The sequence below is a fragment of the Sturnira hondurensis genome, unplaced genomic scaffold (assembly GCF_014824575.4).
Source record: "Sturnira hondurensis isolate 20B ecotype Veracruz unplaced genomic scaffold, ASM1482457v3 Scaffold0020903, whole genome shotgun sequence".
Taxonomy (NCBI): Eukaryota; Metazoa; Chordata; class Mammalia; order Chiroptera; family Phyllostomidae; genus Sturnira; species Sturnira hondurensis.
The window spans coordinates 716,749-734,608 of record NW_028093534.1 but is presented as its reverse complement, the minus strand read 5'-3'; the positions used below and the strand labels follow the sequence as shown (position 1 = coordinate 734,608).

Genomic DNA, 17,860 nt, shown 5'->3' with positions numbered 1-17,860 from the left:
TGGCTGGTGTAGCTCAGTGTATTGAGCACGGGCCTGCAGAGCACACGATCGCGGTTCAATTCCCAGTCAGGGCACATGCCTGGGTTGCAGGCCAGTTCCCAGCAGGGGACTCACAAGAGGCAACCATACATTGATATTTCTGTCCTTCTCTCCTTCCCTTCCCCTCTAAAGATAAATAAATAAAATCTTTTTAAAAAGTAATAAAATTTCTTGATTTTTAATAGCATATTGATATTTCATACAACTGTAAATAATCCATCAAGTTTTTAAGCTTTGGTAAAGTGAGAAAATTAGAATGAATTCTAATTCATATAATCTTTAATTTTTTTCTTCCTTTTAAAAAATTATTTATTTATTTTTAGACAGAGGGAAAGGGAGGGAGAAAGAGAGGGAGAGAAGCATCAATGTGTGGTGTTTCTCACATGCTCCCTTCTGGGGACCTGGCCTTGCAACCCAGGCATGTGCCCTGACTGGGAATCGAACTGGCAACCCCTTGGTTCGCTGGCTGGCACTCAGTCCACTGAGCCACACCAGCCAGGGCTTAAATCTTTTTCTAACTCTGGTTCTGCCAAGTCCTTTACCACAATTATATGAAATAAAAGAAAATTAATTAATTGGCATTTTCCTGTCCTCCCCCTTCTAATTCCAGTAAGAGACATGCCAGCAAGCTGTGAAAAAACATTGTAAAATGACTAAATAGTAAACAGAAAAGGAAGGATATGACAGTCATGAGGATTTGGATGAACTGTGGGACAGTCAGTTCTTAAACAACGAATGTTGGTTCGGATTAAAGCCTTTCCTCTGAGGAACATTTGGTCTGTGTTCTCACCTGTGCCACCGTGCTCGTGTAAGTAAAAGGGGCAGGTGCAAGCTGATGTGGACCCTGCAAATATAGGGTCCAGCACAAAAACACCCCTTTTTTATTACAAAATCATAAGCATGTCATTCTGTAACATAACAACATCACACTCAAGCACACCATATGACATTTTAGGTGAAATGTTCAAATTTGAACTATAAATGATTACACTCACATTATTACCCTGCCAAGCACACTCAGCAGGTCTTACTTCTGCCAGACCCTCCCTGTGTAATGATCTCTTTTTTTTTCCTGATCCCTGCCTGAATCAGCACATGATGTAAAAAAGTTTTGTGTAAGAAGCAGTCTTGGAGACATATGTAGTATTATGGAGACCAATGACTTGTCATTTAGGGTATTCTTGGTGGGTTGTTAGAAATTAAAGTGTTCCTGGAAAATGTGAGATATGGATTTTTCAATATAGTAGGACATTTTCCTAATAATAGTTCTTTTTTTAAAAAATATATTTTATTGATTATACCATTACAGTTGTTCTATTCCCCCCCTTCATTCCCCTCCACCCCCACACTCCCTCCCCCACCATTCTCCCCCCCTTAATTTATAACCACATGTCTCAATTTCTTTAGATTCTATATTTCCCCCACTATTCTCGCCCTCCCCCTATCTATTTTCTACCTACCATCTATGCTATTTTCTGTGCCTTCTCCCCCCTTCTCCTCCTCCCACCCCCCTGTTTCTAACCCTCCATGTGTTCTTCATTTCTATGGATCCACTCCTGATCTAGCTGTCCTCTTGGTTTGCTTTTGTTTTAGGTGTGGTTGTTAATAACTATGTGTTTGCTGTCCTTTCACTGTTAATATTTTTCATCATCTTTTTCTTATATAAGTCCCTTTAGCATTTCATATAATAAGGGCTTGGTGATGATGAACTCCTTGAACTTGACCTTATCTGAGAAGCACTTTATCTGTCCTTCCATTCTAAATGAAAGTTTTGCTGGATAAAGCAATCTTGGCTGTAGGTCTTTGGATTTCATGACTTGGAATACTTCTTTCCAGCCCCTTCTTGCCTGTAAGGTCTCTTTTGAGAAATCCGCTGACAGTCTGATGGGTACTCCTTTGTAGGTGACTGTCCCCTTATCCCTTGCTGCTTCTAGGATTCTCTCCTTCATTTTGGTCTTGGCTAATGTAATTATGATGTGCCTTGGTGTGTTCCTTCTTGGGTCCAACTTCTTTGGCACTCTCTGAGCTTCCTGGATTTCCTGGAAGTCTATTTCCTTTGCCAGACTGGGGAAGTTCTCCTTTATTATTTGTTCAAATACGTTTTCCACTCGTGGCTGTTTCTTTCCCCCTTCTGGTACCCCTATAATCCGGATGTTGGAACGTTTAAAGATGTCCTGGAGGTTCCTAAGCCTCTCCTCATTTTTTTGAATTCTCATTTCTTCATTCCTTTCTGGTCGGATGTTTCGTTCTTCCTTCTGGTCCATTCCATTGATTTGAGTCCCAGTTTCCTTTCCATTGCTATTGGTTTCCTGGACATCTCCCTTCATTTCAATTAGTTTAGCCTTCATATGTTCCTCTAATTTGTGACTGTACTCTACCAATTCTGTGAGCATCCTGATAAATAGTGTCTTAAATTGGGCTTCTGAGAGGCTGGCAATCTGTTGGTCGCTTAGAGTTATTGGCTCTGGGACTTTGAGTTCCTCTTGCGCCATCTTTTGGGCTGTTCGTGCCTGTTAAGTAGCAGGATCGGAGCCCTAGGTTTTCACCAGAGCAGGGCAACTCAGTCGCTGGGTTGTGACGTTGTATGTGGGGGCGGGGTCAAAGAGGTACAATGGCTTCCCTCCGCCGCCCGCTGCTGTGACCCCCACTGGCACCGCAGCCACCACTGTCACCAGGCCCACGCGTTTCGTTCCACTGCACGCGAGTGTGCCACCGCTGTCAGCCCTCCACCATTGGGTTCGTCCCCTGGGGCCTGCGCGGTCCGTCTCACTGTGCGCGAATGTGCGACCTTGGTCAGTCTGCCCCGAACCCCGACTGGCTTTGGGCTGCCCGTGCGCCTAGCACCTAGGTCGGGGGGTCTGTCCTGCCCGACCCAGCTCCGCTGCTGGCTCCGCCTCTCTTACAGTCCCCGTTGAACGGTTCGTAGCTGTTGGACTTCCGTAGAATTCCGTTTTCTGGTCTTTGGATGTGTCCTAGTTCTCCAAAACTTTTGTTGTAGTCAAACTTGGTTGTGGGAGAAGGCACAGTATTTCCACCTATGCCTCCATCTTGGCGGAAGTCTGCCTCATAATAGTTCTTTTTTAAAAAAATATTTATTTATCTTTAGAGGGGAAGGGAAGGACAGAGGGAGAGAAATATCAATGTATGGTTGCCTCTAGTGTGTCCTCTGCTGGGAACTGGCCTGCAACCCAGGCATGTCCCCTGACTGGGAATTGAACTGTGATCCTTTGGTTCACAGGCCTGTGCTCAGTCCACTGAGCTACACCAGCCAGGGCCTAATAATAGTTCTTATTACATCACTTCTGAAACCAGAAATCAGATCAGTGAGGTGCTTAAAATTTTTCATGTTTACTTGGCTTTGATTGTGTTGGTTCCTGCTTCAAGTAATTTTAATAAATAAAATTAGGTGTAAACTTAATCTAAAGTGACTATTTTAAATGTGAATGGTGTATTTTTCCAAACAGGATCTTATTTGGATAAATTATTAAGTAATAAAGCTGATTTTTGTGGCTTTTCAAGTAGCCATCTTGTTTTAATTGTTTATATTTAACCCGATGTTATTTCAAAAATTAGTATGATGATACATTAGTTTTTTTAAAGAAATACAGTACTGTAGAAAATACAAAACAAAGAAAAGTCATTGTCTTAGAAGGCTGTGCACTTAGTACAGCAAACCAATCATTATACAAAACATTCTTGGAGTTTCTTGTTTGAATTTGCCTTGTGAACCTGTTTCACGTCAGTCAGATTTTACAGAAGGCCCCATAGAGTGAGACAACATTACGGGGCAGACTGGGAAGGAGAAGCATGACCCTTCTAATGACTTCAGTGGAGCAGGCTTGTTACCAAAGATACTGAAATAGGGCTCACAGTGTGTCCCTGGGCTTCTTCCTCAGATAGTGGCTTTATAGAGGAATTCATTAGCTGAAAGACTGTCAGGAAATTTGTTATTGCTTAAATGCTGTATCTCTAACTTTTTGTCTTCATAAAGTTTTGTGACCACCTGTGCTTAGCTAATAAAGCATATGAAGTGAAGGTGGCCCTTGCCAACCATAAACTTATCATGTCTCCCATATTGTCTGTCTAGACTTATCTGTCCCTTTGGGTCTAGAAATTCCCTTTTGAATGCTGTTTAATGGACTTGGATTCAGATATCAGAGTCTATGCTGTCATTACACATATTTCCTAGAGGGCAGCCAATGAATTCTTAGAATTTTAAATCATTATCTTAAAAAATAGTACTACGTTTTATTTATGAATACAAAGTGCATTGTACTGATGACCCCTTTCAAATAGTGTGCTCTCAAAAATCTTTATTTTTTAAGATTTTATTTATTTTTAGAGAGAGGGGAAGGGAGGGAAAAAGAGAGGGAGAGAAACATCAGTGTGTGGTTGCCTCTCATGTGGCCTCCATTAGGGACCTGGCCCACAACCCAGGCATGTACCCTGACTTGGAATTGAACTAGTGACCCTTCAGTTCACAGCCTACACTCAGTCCATTGAGCTACACCAGCCAGGGCTCAAAAAATCTTAATGGTAGGTGTGGGTATCAGGCGTTACTCCTCAGTTTGATTTCTTATGCAGAACCTGTGCGATTATTTGGCTACAGACTAGGACATTGCTATTTTCAGTTTATGTACACAGTGATGCTTCTCAGGGTAATTTAATATGGACACGGAGAAACTGGGATAGTTCAGATTTCTTTAGTTTTGTGTCAGAGGCAATAGCAAATTCAAGGAAGGAAGGGGCAGAGTTTCATCAACAGCCCGAGGCCTCTCATTGCCAGGCCAGGGTTCAGACCAGACAAGGTGAGTCCCAAGAGAGGCTGGAGTTCTGCTCCATGGGCAGAATAACCAAGGACACCCACCTAATCTTACCTGGAGCTGTGGGGTGGAAGGAAGGAGTCCTCAAGGAAAGAATATATAGTCCTATGTTTGGGATTATTTCTACCTTTAGTAAAGGAGCATCTGACCATGAGTGTGCCATGGAAAGCTAGTCTCTTTATCAATAAAAGTATCCATACAATGAATTCATTTTACAGTATAGTGTGTCAACTGCACATTATTTACTCTTTGTAAAAAATAATAGGATCCTATACTTCTGTCACAGACAAATCTTGCAAATAAAAATTTAATTAGTTAATTTTTCTCAGTTATTTGACCTTAGACGAGCATTAGATAATTAAAAAAATCAACTCTCTAGTTTGGAATAATTTTAGATTTACAGGAGGTTGCAAAGACCCAGTTTCCCCTAATGCTAGCTAGCATCTTACACAACCATGGTATGTTTGTCAAAACTGAGAAACCCATGTCGGCACATTACTATTAAATTCCAGACTTCATTTGGATGTAACTTTTTTTTACACTAATGTCCTTTTTCTGTTCCAGGCTCAAATGCAGTGTACCACATTGCACTTAGTCATCACGTTTCCTTAGTCTCCTCCAGGCTATGATAATTTCTCAAGTGTCTCTGTTTTATTTTGTAACCTTGGCAGTTTTGAGGAGTGCTGGTGAGGCATTGTGTATCCCTCAATTGGGTTTGTTGGAGACTTTCTCATGGTTAGACAGGGTTATGATTTTGAGGAAGAACACCTTAGAGGTTAAGGTAGTATTTGCCAGATTTCTTCACTGTAGTGACTGTTTTCCCCTTCTCCATATTGTATTCTTTGGAAATGAGTCAGTAAGTGCAGCCCACACTTTGGGGAGGAGGGGTGAGGATTAAACTCCACCTCCTGGAGAAGTATCTTATATGTATTACTTGGAATTCTGTAAAGCAGGATTTTACTCCTTCTACCCGTTTTTATTTAACATCATTAATTTTTGTCAGTGTGGACAAATACATAGAGTCATCTACTTACCACCCTGGTACTGTATGGAACAGTTCCAGCACCATAAAAATTTCCCTGTGCATTTCGTTGTAGTCAGCCACCTCCCACCACACTGTCTTTAGACACCACCAATCTGTTTTCCGTACCTATAACTTTGCCTTTTCCAGAATGTTACATAAATGGAATCATACAGCGTGTAGTCCTTCATTTACCCAAATGTATTTCAGATCCATCTATATTGTTATATGAACCAGTAGCTTCTTCCCCTTTGTCACATTCTATGGATATACCAGTTTGTTTATCCGTTCACCTGTTGACAGACGTCTTGGTTGCTTCCAATTTAGTATATTTGTAGGTAAAGCTACTATAAACATTTGTGTACAGGTTTTTTAAAAATATAGTTTTCAGTGTGCTTGTCTATTTAGCAATTGCTGGGTAATATTGTAGTTTATATCTAACTCTACAGAAAACTGACAGATTGTGCAGCATTAGAGTTTAATCACCCATTTGGGGTTTTGTTTTGTTTTGGGGGGGCAGAGAGAAAAATTAATAACTGATAAGATTCAGGCTTGTAAAAATTCAACTAATTGATCTGGCTGGTGTAGCTCAGTGGTTTGAGCACTGGCCTGTGAACCAGAAGGTCACTGGTTTGATTCCCAGTCAGGGCACACGCCTGGGTTGTGGGCCAGGCTCTCAGTAGCAGGGTGCATGTGAGAGGCAACCATACATTCATGTTTCTCTCCCTCTCTTTCTCCTTCCCTTCCTCTCTCTGTAAAAATAAGTAAATAAAATCTTCAAAATAATTCAACTAATTTATGTACAATTCAGCTTGTTGAGTGACTGCTGTATATATAGCATTAAATTTGGTGAGTGGAGGACACAAGAGCTCATAAGTCTTTGGAGTTTGCCGTCTCATGGGGAAGGTGAGATTTTGTAAGCAGTGGTGGAAGCCAGCAGTTAGGATGAGGCTGAGCTGGTTCTGGTTCTTTGTATCTGGTGGCACTGGTAGTGGTAGAATCCCATTGATTTGTGACTGGGGCCTTCATTTATAGAGGTGACTGAGTGACAACATGGTGAGGTTGTGAAACTTCATAAAAAATGATAAAGTAAATCAAGCATGTATTATTTTTTTGGTTGAAGATCAATCTCTGTTAATTTTTTATTTTAAATATTAGTAATACTTAACTTAATAAAATGTTACCTATGAGAGAAAAATACCCTTGTGCTTAAATTTAAAATACATAATTGAGTAAAAGGTTTAGACTTATAAGTATGGGAACATGAGACATTAAGAACTAATCATACTGGTATTTTAAATTAAACTTCTGAGGGTTAAGTTGTTAGACAATTAAAGTACTTGAGAAAGAATGAATCATTGAAAATTTGTGAATGCAATTTAAAACATTTAGAGAGTACAATTTGTGAAACCCCCCTTAAAAATAATTCTTGAGCTTTGGCTGGTATGGTTTAGTGGCTTGCGTGCTGGCCTGTGAAACGGAAGGTCTCTGGTTTGATTCCCAGTCAGGGCATGTGCCTGGGCTGCAGGCCAGGTCCCCAGTGGGGGCCATGGGAGAGGCAACCACACATTGATGTTTCTCTCCCTCTCTTTCTCTTTCTCTAAAAATAAATAAAATAAAATCTTAAAAAATAATTGTTGAAATGTGCTTATTACAAGTAGATTTGTGAGTCAAACTTTAATTCTTAAGAGGAAAAGAGAAATTTGATCAATAAAAATTCAAAAGTAAAAATTTACTATTGGGTTGGCTAAAAAGCTTTTTTTTTTTACCATAAGATGACTCTAGTTGTCTTTAACTTCATTCAAATAGTTTTTTTAGATTGTATTATGACAGCTGTCATATCACTGTGCATTTAAAAAAAACATCAAAATTGGCAAATTTTTGTGCAGCCATTTTAATATTGAAGATGGAAGAAAAGATGCAACATTTTTAGCATATTGTGCTTTATTATTTCAAGAAAGGTGAAAACACAACTGAAACACGAGAAAAGATTTGTGTAATGTATGGAGAAGGTGCTGTGACTGATTGAATGTGTCTGAAGTGGTTTGCGAAGTTTCTTGTTACTATTGACATTTTGGCCAAATAACTTTGCTGTGGGCTGTCTTATGCATTGGAAGGTGTTTAGCAGCACCCCTGGCCTCTGCCAACTAGAAGTCAGTAATGGTAGATAGCCAACATATACAAAATATCCAAATTGATAAAGTTATTGATGAAAATGAAAGTTTGTCTTTTACTCCAGAAAAGAACTAAATATGTAGACTTTTTGGCCAACCCAGTATTGAAAGAATTGATTGCTTACATTTCCCAGGAGGAGGTTGCGTGCCATGCCACACAGGCCACAGGGGAAGTACCCAGTCTGTTTTGAGGAAGAAGGATTGAGGGGAAAGTATGGCCCAGAGCCTTGATTGTGCTTTCCATGGGAAAGGCAAGGCATGGCTGGGGATATGGTTTAGGGTTGGCTAGTTTCAATAATTCCAGTGGGCTTTGGGGGTTAGGGGCTGTTCCTGGTTGTCTGGAAGCTGGCCCTGGGTTCATTTAGAGCAGGTGGTGATTCAGAGCTTGACCCTGGATGGCAGGGGTGGTATAAATAGTTCTGGCCACTTGTAATTAACTGGATGCCAAATAGACAAATGGATAATCTAAGAAAACACAGAATAGTCACACAAACTTCCTGAAAAGAGCTCTGTTTACCAGCTGAATAATTTAATTCAATGCAGTGTTGACTGCCTACTTTGGAACAGGGCTATAAAAATGCCTGAGATGGGGTCTTTGCCCTCAATGAGCTCATGATATGTCAGAAAATCAGATTCATTTACTAAGTAAACATTTATTGAACATCTACCATGTTCTAGGCACTTGCAAGTCTCTGAAGATACAGGGTTTAATCTAGCAGGTAGAAAGTTCTTAACCAAATAGGGTACATTTGTATTGTACAAATGTACAAACATTAATATTTAATATAAAAAATATTGGTTTGGTCAAAAAGTTCATTTGTTTTTTCCATAAGATGGCTCTAGTAGCTCTTAGCTGTCTTTAACTTCATTTGAAATAATTTTGTTAGATTGTATTGTGACAGCTGTCATATCAGCATGCATTAAAAAAATCACTTTTCCTCTCCCACAATACCTTGCACTCTTTCTTTCCAACCTGGGCCTGGCATAATGGCTCCCGCAAAGAAGGGTGGTGAGAAGAAGGGCCATTCTGCCATAAACGAGGTAGTGACCGGAGAGTACACCACCCACACCCACAAGCGCATCCGTGGAGTGGGTTTCAAGGAGCATTCGCCCCCCCGCCCCCGCCAGCACTCAGATCCAGCAGTTTGCCATGAGGGTGGTGGGAACTCAGGCCTGCGCATTGACACCAGGCTCGACAAAGCTGTCTGGGCCAAAGGAGTGAGGAATGTCCCTGCCGTACCCGGGTCATGTTGTCTAGAAAACATAACGAGGATGAAGGTTCACCAAACAAGCTCTGGATGCTGGTTGCTGAAGTACCTGTCACCACTTTCAAAAATCTACAAACAGTAATGTGAATGAGGACTAACTGCTGATTGTCAAATATTGTTATAAAACTGACAAAAAAGTATCAAAAGTGGTGAGTTTTTGTGTAGCTATTTTAGTATTGAAGACAGAATATGCAACATTTTCAGCATATTGTGCTTTACTATTTCAAGAAAAGTAAAAACTCAACTGAAATGCAAAAAGATTTGTGCGATGTATGGAGAAGGTGCTGTGACTGATTGAATGTGTCAGAAGTGATTTGTGAAGTTTTGTGCTGGAGATTTCTCGCTGGAGGCTGTTGCATGGTCGTGTAAACTAGCTAAAGATGATAGCAGTCAAATTGAGACATTAATTGAAGACAATCAGTGTTACACCACGTGGGTGGTAGCCGGCATACTTGAAGTAATTCAAACCAACCAAATTATTGGTGAAAATATGTCTTTTATTTTATAGAAAAAAACTAAGCGAACTTTTTGGCCAACCCAACATACCCTCTTATTTCACTGTGTTTCCTGTTTCCCTCCACCCCCTAGTCTTTAGTTTTTTTTCTGGATACACATGTAGATTTAGAGGACCTTAGATTATGGATTCCAGTTTTCACATTCATTAAAAAGATAAGCAAATGCATATGATTGATAGATTTTAAGGATATGGAAAAGATATGTTAACTCAGAAAGCTCTCATTTTTACCATTGCACCTGAAGAGCAGTAGTGGGGGAAGTAGCATAGTTACATGTGTGTAGCTGAAGGACTGTGGGGAGGAGCGGCTGCGGGGGAATGTTAGGGGCTGTGAGGAGAGAAAAACTTGAATGTAGGGGTCAGGGGGTTGGTTCTAGTGTTGGTTCTGTTGTTAACATGTACATTTTGGGCAGATGTCTTCCTTTTTTAGAGAATGGGGTTGATGATTACAACTTGCTCTATTTTATTTTGTCGATGAAGGTGAAATGAGATAATAAACATAAGACTTGAAGTGCAATACAAATATAAGGTATATTATAATGCCTTATACATAAAAAGCCTCAGTAAATATTGAGGGAATGAATGGATGTATATCTCCCTTTTTTGTTTGTTTCTTTTTTAAAAAGATTTTATTTATTTTTAGAGGGGAAGGGAAGGAGAGTGGGAGAGAAATATCAATATATGGTTGCCTCTTGTGTGTCCCTTGCTAGGAACTGGCTTGCAACCCAGGCATGTACCCTGACTGGGAATCGAACTGTGATCTTTTGGTTTGCAGGCCCAGGCTCAATCCACTGAGCTACACCAGCCAGGGCTATTTAGCGACTGTTTTGAATGAGTTAATCTTGGTACTTCAAGGGCAGTAACTAAAGTGTACACATATTTTCTGTGTTATAGGTCCAGGGTACAAGGTACATTATAGGTAGTCAGTAAATATTTGTTGATTGATTGATACTTGTTGAAGGTTTAGTATATCTAAATAAAACCTTTGGGGGCCCTGGCTGGTGTAGCTCAGTGGATTGAGCACGGGCCTGCGAACCACACGATCGCGGTTCGATTCCCAGTCAGGGCACATGCCTGGGTTGCAAGCCAGTTCCTAGCAAGGGACACACAAGAGGTAACCATACATTGATATTTCTCTCTCTCTCTCTCTCCTTCCTTTCCCCTCTAAAGATAAATAAATAAAATCTAGAAAAAATAAAAAAAAAAACCTTTGGGGACTAATTCTAAAGCAGAATATATGCAAGTAACTGAGAAGTTGGTGTGCAGACTGAGAGAGATCATCATGGAATGGAGATAATAAAAAATATTTTATAGAAGGTTTGAGGGAGATCCTGATACAGACCTTAAAGGTACTTAGGTTTAGTTTGGGAAACAAAAGAAAGGCGTGCCAGATGGAGGATTAGGGTAGGAATGAGACTGGTGTACTAGAAGGTGAGTGGTAGAACAGTAGTAAAGGTCAGATTGGTAAGGCTTTAAGAATAATTATTTTGAAAGACTTTATTTCTAGAGAAAAGGCAAGGGAGGGAGAAAGAGAGGGAGAGAAACACCAATGTGTGTGATGCATTGATTGGTTGCCTCTTACACGCCCCCAAATGGGGACCTGGCCTGCAACCCAGGCATGTGCCCCAATGGAGAATTGAACCAGCGACCTTTTGGTTTGCAGTCTGGTGCTCAATCTACTGAGCCACACCAGCCAGGGCAAAAATAATTTTAAAAATGCATTTATTCACTGTAGCTATCAGAGTCAAGCAAGCAACCTTCAAACTTTTTTCAGAAGTCAGTCCTTGTCATTGTGTGGAATAGCTCTTTAAGGTAGAGATTTAATGCTCACAAAGCCTCTTGCTTTTGCAGAGCCAGTCTCTTCTTAGGCTGCTGTGTCATGAACAATATAATCCAGGTAGAGTGTCAGAAGTTTTTGAGACATTTTTTAGTCCAGCTAAGCAGATAAACCAGGAATTTGCAGCCTTTTATGGAGATGTGCCAGTTTAGGTTACTTTCCTTCTGTGGATGAAGAGGATTCTTGCTGTGTAGGGATTCTCAGAAGCTGGGGTTGGGGGTGGGACAGTGTGTGACTGCATACTGGTCCCCAGGTGTAGATGGCTGGTTGAGACTGTTTAGAAAGAAGAATTGAACATGGGTATCCACAGGCTTATGTTTGTATGGGCACGTCTCCTTTAAAATAAGAGTACTTTTTTGTAGCATTTGGCAGGTACCCACCTCCTTCATGTTCACCATCATCCTAGTTATATATTAGTAAGTACTGATTACATTCATTTAAGTACTAGTTTGAATGATGTTTTTACTGGCAATCTGGGCAATGCAATATATACAGGTTATCTGCTCTTGAGAATTTTAGTAGAGAACTCTTAATCTTGGATAAATATAAAAACATGTATAGACAATTGTATAGATGTCCACCAACTATGTTCAGTATATAAGATATGGTGACTATCTTCTGAGTTTGAAGAGCTGCCATATAGAGCAGGGATTTGACTACCATTTGACCTCAAAGAGTTAGCATTAAGACTGCTTGGTGAAAGACTGATAGAGTTTGAGGAATACACTTATTTGTTAACAGATGAAGTGGGCTGCCTTGGGTCACAGTTCTCTGTCTGCCATGTGTATTGTAGCAGAGGCTGTTGTTCTTTGGTAATTTTAAAAAGAATTGCAAGTGTCCTCTTGTGTGGTTGGTCTATTGGAGAATCTCAGCCTTGTCACTGTTGATGTTTTGGACCAGGTACGTGTCGGTGGGGTTGTGCTGTACACTGTCGGATGTTTGGCAGCGTCCCTGGTCTACCACTAGATGCCAGTAGTCCCCCCTTCCCCCAAGTTGTGGTGCTTGAAACTGCCTGGGAACTCTGGCAAGGGTTTGCAGAGGGGCAGGAATGCCCTGTGTAGAGCCTCTGGGCTAGGTGAGATTACGGTGTCTCAGAAGTCTGGTAATTTAAACTTTCTTTTTTTTAAGTGAATTCTGCAGCATATCTGTATATATATTTTGCAAGTGAGAATCAGTTAAAGGACTTACATAATCGGAGTGGTAGTATTCTGTTATTTTCCAATTTAGGGAGGCTTTCTGGGAGTGGAAGGTTTTCAAAGCTGAGTGATATTGGTGAACTTGGAATATACAGGCTGTTCCCTAAACAGGGCATGTTTTGGGGAAAGGACTAAGAGATGAAAATGAGAAGGTTAGACGAGCTGGAATGACTAGTGTGAGGGGAAAGAGGACATGTGTAACTTACTCATAACAGCCAGGTCAGCTGTGGGTACAAAGAGCATCGAGGTTCTCTGCTGGACCGCTCTCTGTGTCTTACTTTCCCACAGCCTGCGCAGTTCTGTGGTGGAGGAAGAGCGAGTACCCAAGGAAACTGCAAGCTTTAATCTTGGCTTGAATCATATGGCCTCCATTTGTGAGTTTGACATGGCCAAGTTTCTTAACCTCATTGTACTTTGTTTATTTTTTCATTTAAAAGTTGTTATAAAATATACAATAACATAAAATTTATTAATTCACATTGTGGTATGAATATAACCACCATCCATCTCCAGAACCTTTTATCCTCCCAAACCGAAACTCCTTACCCACTGAACGCTCCCCATTCTCCCCTTCCCCCAGCCCCGGTAACCGCCATTCACTCTGCATTTCTAAGAATTTGACCCCTCTGTGTGTCGTGTGCACAATGAGCCATACAGTATTTGTCCCTTTGTGATAGGCCTATTTCACTTAGCATAATGTTTTCAAGCTTTGTCCATATTGCAGCATGTGTTAGAATTTCTTTTTTAAGGCTGAACAATGTTCCATTGTATGTATATGCCACGTTATATTTGTCAATTCATCTGTGGAGGGACACTTGGATTGCTTTCGCTTTTGGGCTACTGTGAATAATGCTGCTGTGGTGTTTTTCATTTAAAAATGGCCAAAAAAGTAATGCTGCCTTTATAGAATCATGTGGCTGTCTGAAAAGGCTCCTTGCGGAGTGCTGGGCATTGGTATATAAATGGCATTTTCTTTCTTCACTTTTCTTTTGTGCCAGCTTCACTTTTGCTTCTTTTATGTCTCCTGCCTAGTACTATTATCAAACCAAAGCAGGGGCTAATGGATCTTGTTTTCCCCTGCCAATTAAAGTCCATTCCAGGACTGACATTTTATAATCAATGTTCCCTGAATGGTTTATTTTATTTTAAGACTAGTCAATCTCTTTGGAAATTTGTGTTGATTCCAAGATTGCCCTAAGTGTGCAGGTTCTTTTAAATCTCATTGTCAGTCACACTTTTCTCTAAGATAATTTGTTCCAAAACCTTGCTAATGGCAGCTTGCTGTGCCTAGGATCCCTTTTTCCCTTCATCAAGGGTTTTGATTCATTTGTCATTCAAAAGACTATTGATATCCTGAGGGCAAGTTTTAGATACACTTGGTGAATTTCATTACTTTGTTCCTTTGACTCCTGCCTTTAAACACCCAGGCTCCCTCCCTCGGTGGGAAGGATTATTTTTGGCTGGCCCTTTTCTGTCTGTGCTGTGCCATCTGTCACAGGGGTCATTGCTCAGAGGCTAGTTTTTTCCCTGCTGGGAGCAGGTGGTCAAAACCAAGGGCTATTGACAGGGTCAGGTTGGAGCAGATTACCAATATGCACCCCCTCCTCACCCAAGCTGTGTCTCTAGTTGTTATCCTTCAGAGAAAGAAGAGAAGGCCTTACATTGGGGTCTTTTTTTGTGTTAAAGAGCAAGAGATACAGATAAAGTGTTAGTTAATTCCAGGTCATTGACTGCTCTTGACTCTGTCTCCTTTACCTGGTTCATAGTTACCAAGAAAGTGACATCCATGAAAATTATGGATGATATAATTATTTAAGCTGATTCATGTCTAAGATGCTAGAGGTGACATCCTGATCCTTGTTCAAACAAAAAATACCGCTGAAATCTTTCAATGGTCTTGGGCAGTAAAGACCTTGGTTTTAAAGTCTTTTTTAAAGAGATTGTTCTTCAGCCACTCAGGATTCTAAGACTGACTCGAAGGAGGGCCAGCCCAGTGCTGAGTCACTTAGCCAACTTCATTCATTGATCATGTGCTTGTGCACAGCTTGTTTGCAAGGTGGGAGAGAATTACTATTTTCAAATGTTCCTTCCCGAGGTAGCATGGTCCAGAAATGAGCTGAGAGACAGGATGCTGGAGTTCTATTCTTGGCCCAGCTATGCACCTTCAGCAAGATACATTCCCCGACCCCACCCCACAGTGTTGATATGGAAAAATCAGGGAAAGAAGTAAAGCCAACAAGACAGATAAGAATAGAAGAATTTTTAAAACATGTTTTTCCCACAGAGATTTTGTCCCAAACCCATGGCTCCCTGGTTAACCAGGTTTTATTACCACTTGCTCAATTAAGTAACCTACCATAGCCTCCACTTATACAATAGAGAGGAATTTCCCCTCCAAAGATAAATTCTAGCATTCCTAGTTCTTGTTCTTTTTCAAACCTGTGATGCCTCTTTCCCACAGTACTTACTGCATTGTACTTGGGTACATTTAGCTGTTTTTAAAAGCAAAAACAATCTTTTCCCTGCTAAGTTGGGGGAATTATTTCAGAACAATTTACTGAATAAGTTAGTCCTAGGCGCATGGCCTCAGGTTACTGAGATCAGCTTGACCCAGTGTAAATGACTGCTTGTTTCTCTGGGGCTTCCTTAGTTCCCTGCAAATCTAGCATTTGCATGACTGTTCTCCCTTGCCTGGTTGATATGCTCTTGTCTAACCTCTGTCCTAGACAGGATTCTACCTTTCACCTCTTCTGATCCCTGAAAAGTAAAATCTTTTCCACCTAGGCCTCAGGTACTGTCTACACTTTGGCATTCTAACCTCAATGTGGTGGCATCTTTAAACTTTGCCCAAGAATTCTTTAATATGAAATATTTTAAGTGTATAGAATAATATAGTATTTGTTTTAGGTCTTTCTCTTTTTAAAGGAAATCATTGTGGGTACATTTGAAGCTCAGAGCTACTATGTCTGCCGCCTCCCCAGTTCTTTTGAACAAGCTGTTTTTTGTCCAAAGCGCATTGCAGAGTGCTCTTAGCCTCCCTGTAGGAGGTCTGCCTTGCATGACCTATATTCATTATTCTGTTTCCTCAAGAGTTTTCACAGCTCCCCTCCCCTCCCCTCCCCACTCCTCACTGAGACCTTGGGCAAATTGCTTTACCTCTCTGAGCTTTATATTTCTTATCTGTAAAATGAGAATAATAGCATCACCTGCCTTCTCCAGGTTATTTTGAGAATCAAATATGCTAATATATGTAGAGGTAGTTTACAGAGCTCTATGTTATGTGTGGCTTCTTTCATGTATATAGAGAACCTGTAGCATTTTTTTTCCAGAGCTGTAGAAAGGGGTGCAGAGAGAAGGGAGATTGCTGAGGGAAGTGGTGGATCAGAACCCCCAGGGTCTTTTTTAAATAGTGACATATCTACCCTACACTGGTGTGTGTACACACCCATGCACATGCATATACACGCATAACAGTTAGGAATACTTGGAAGGTAGAGGCCAACGGAAATCTTCTCTATCTATATTCCCTTCTGTCATTTTCAAGGTCCTCTTATTTTCTTACCTACCTCCCACATGGTTTTACACTAGAATGGCCATTAAAAAATTAATTTCTTAGTCTCTATTTGCTAAAAGTTCAAATTTTCAATAAGAATCTTCATCAACCGCCCTGGCTGGTGTAGCTCAGTGGATTGAGCATAGGTCTGTGAACCCGAGGATCGCGGTTCAATTCCCAGTCAGGGCACACGCCTGGGTTCCAGGCCAGTTCCCCCGCAGGCCAACTCCCAGCAGGGGACCCACAAAAAGCAACCATACATTGATGTCTCTCTCCCTCTCTCCTTCCCATCTAAAGATAAATAAATAAATAAAAATTTTAAAAAAGACCCTATTGTTAAAAAAAAAAAAAAGAATCTTCATCAACTGTTTGGCTAAGGAGGCTTGCTTTTACCAATATGTGTTGCAAAATTCTTGCCGCTAATTCTTTTAAAGATTTTATTTGTTTATTTTTAGAGAGATGGGAGGGGAGGGAGAGAGATTGGTTGTCTCCCTGTACCTGCTCCGAATGGGGACTGAACCTGCTCCGAATGGGGACTGAACCTGCAACCCAGGCATGTGCCCTGATTGGGAATCGAACCGGCAATGTTTTGTTTTGTGGAACAACATCCAACCAACTGAGCCACACTGGCCAGGGATCCCACTATTCTTTATTACCCCAGAGCTTTCTCTTTATGCTCTATCTCTCCTAGTGAATGTAGTCTGAAGAAGGCTCTCCTGCTGTGCAAGACTTAATTTAAAGATGCCTCAGCATTTCCTTTATAGCACATTAAACTGAACACAGGTGTAATTAGTGTTTAGTCCTTTCTGTACCAGTGTGTGTAGGTTGTCTGTGCAGATCTTGGTTGCTGGTCATTGTCTCAGTCTTCCACATTTACTTAATTATTTGATTTTATTTAATTACAGTACTCTGGCCCAAACTAGAGAAGGGATACTTGGGTAAAGATATCCCTGTATAATTCCTCTTAAGAACTATTCAGTTTTATTATTTAAAATGTATAGAAATAGGAAATGCTTATGTAATACTCTAGAACCCAGTAATTGAACTCCTGGGTATGTAATTGCCCTAGAAAAACTCTCATGAGCACATGGGACCCGGACAGGAATGTTTCTGTCCTTGGTTTTGTTGACAACCAAGGTGCCTCATCAGGAGAGTGGATAAACTATAATATAGTCAAACAATGAACTACTGCTGTGAAGCCATGAAAATGGATGAGTTAGAGGAAAATGTGTCAAAGGGAATAAATATGAACTATAGTATGGGGTGGAAAATGAAAGTTTCAGGATATGATCAATAGTTCGCATTTATAGAAAGTTTCAGGACATGCAGAACAATCCTTTGTATTGTATGTGGATACACGGTTTGTGTGATTATCGTATACAAACATGCAAGAATTTGAAGAAGCCTAATTCAGGATAGTGGTTGCCTTTGAGGA

The 17,860-nt window shown here is 40.6% G+C and overlaps 1 protein-coding gene and 1 pseudogene across 1 annotated transcript in view; both read left to right on the top strand.

The window, feature by feature from the left end:
* The window catches only part of SCN8A (sodium voltage-gated channel alpha subunit 8), a 219,613-nt gene that overhangs the window by 25,335 nt on the left and 176,418 nt on the right, over positions 1 to 17,860 (top strand). The window lies entirely within an intron of this gene.
* LOC118976466 (60S ribosomal protein L31-like) lies at positions 9,002 to 9,412 on the top strand (annotated as a pseudogene).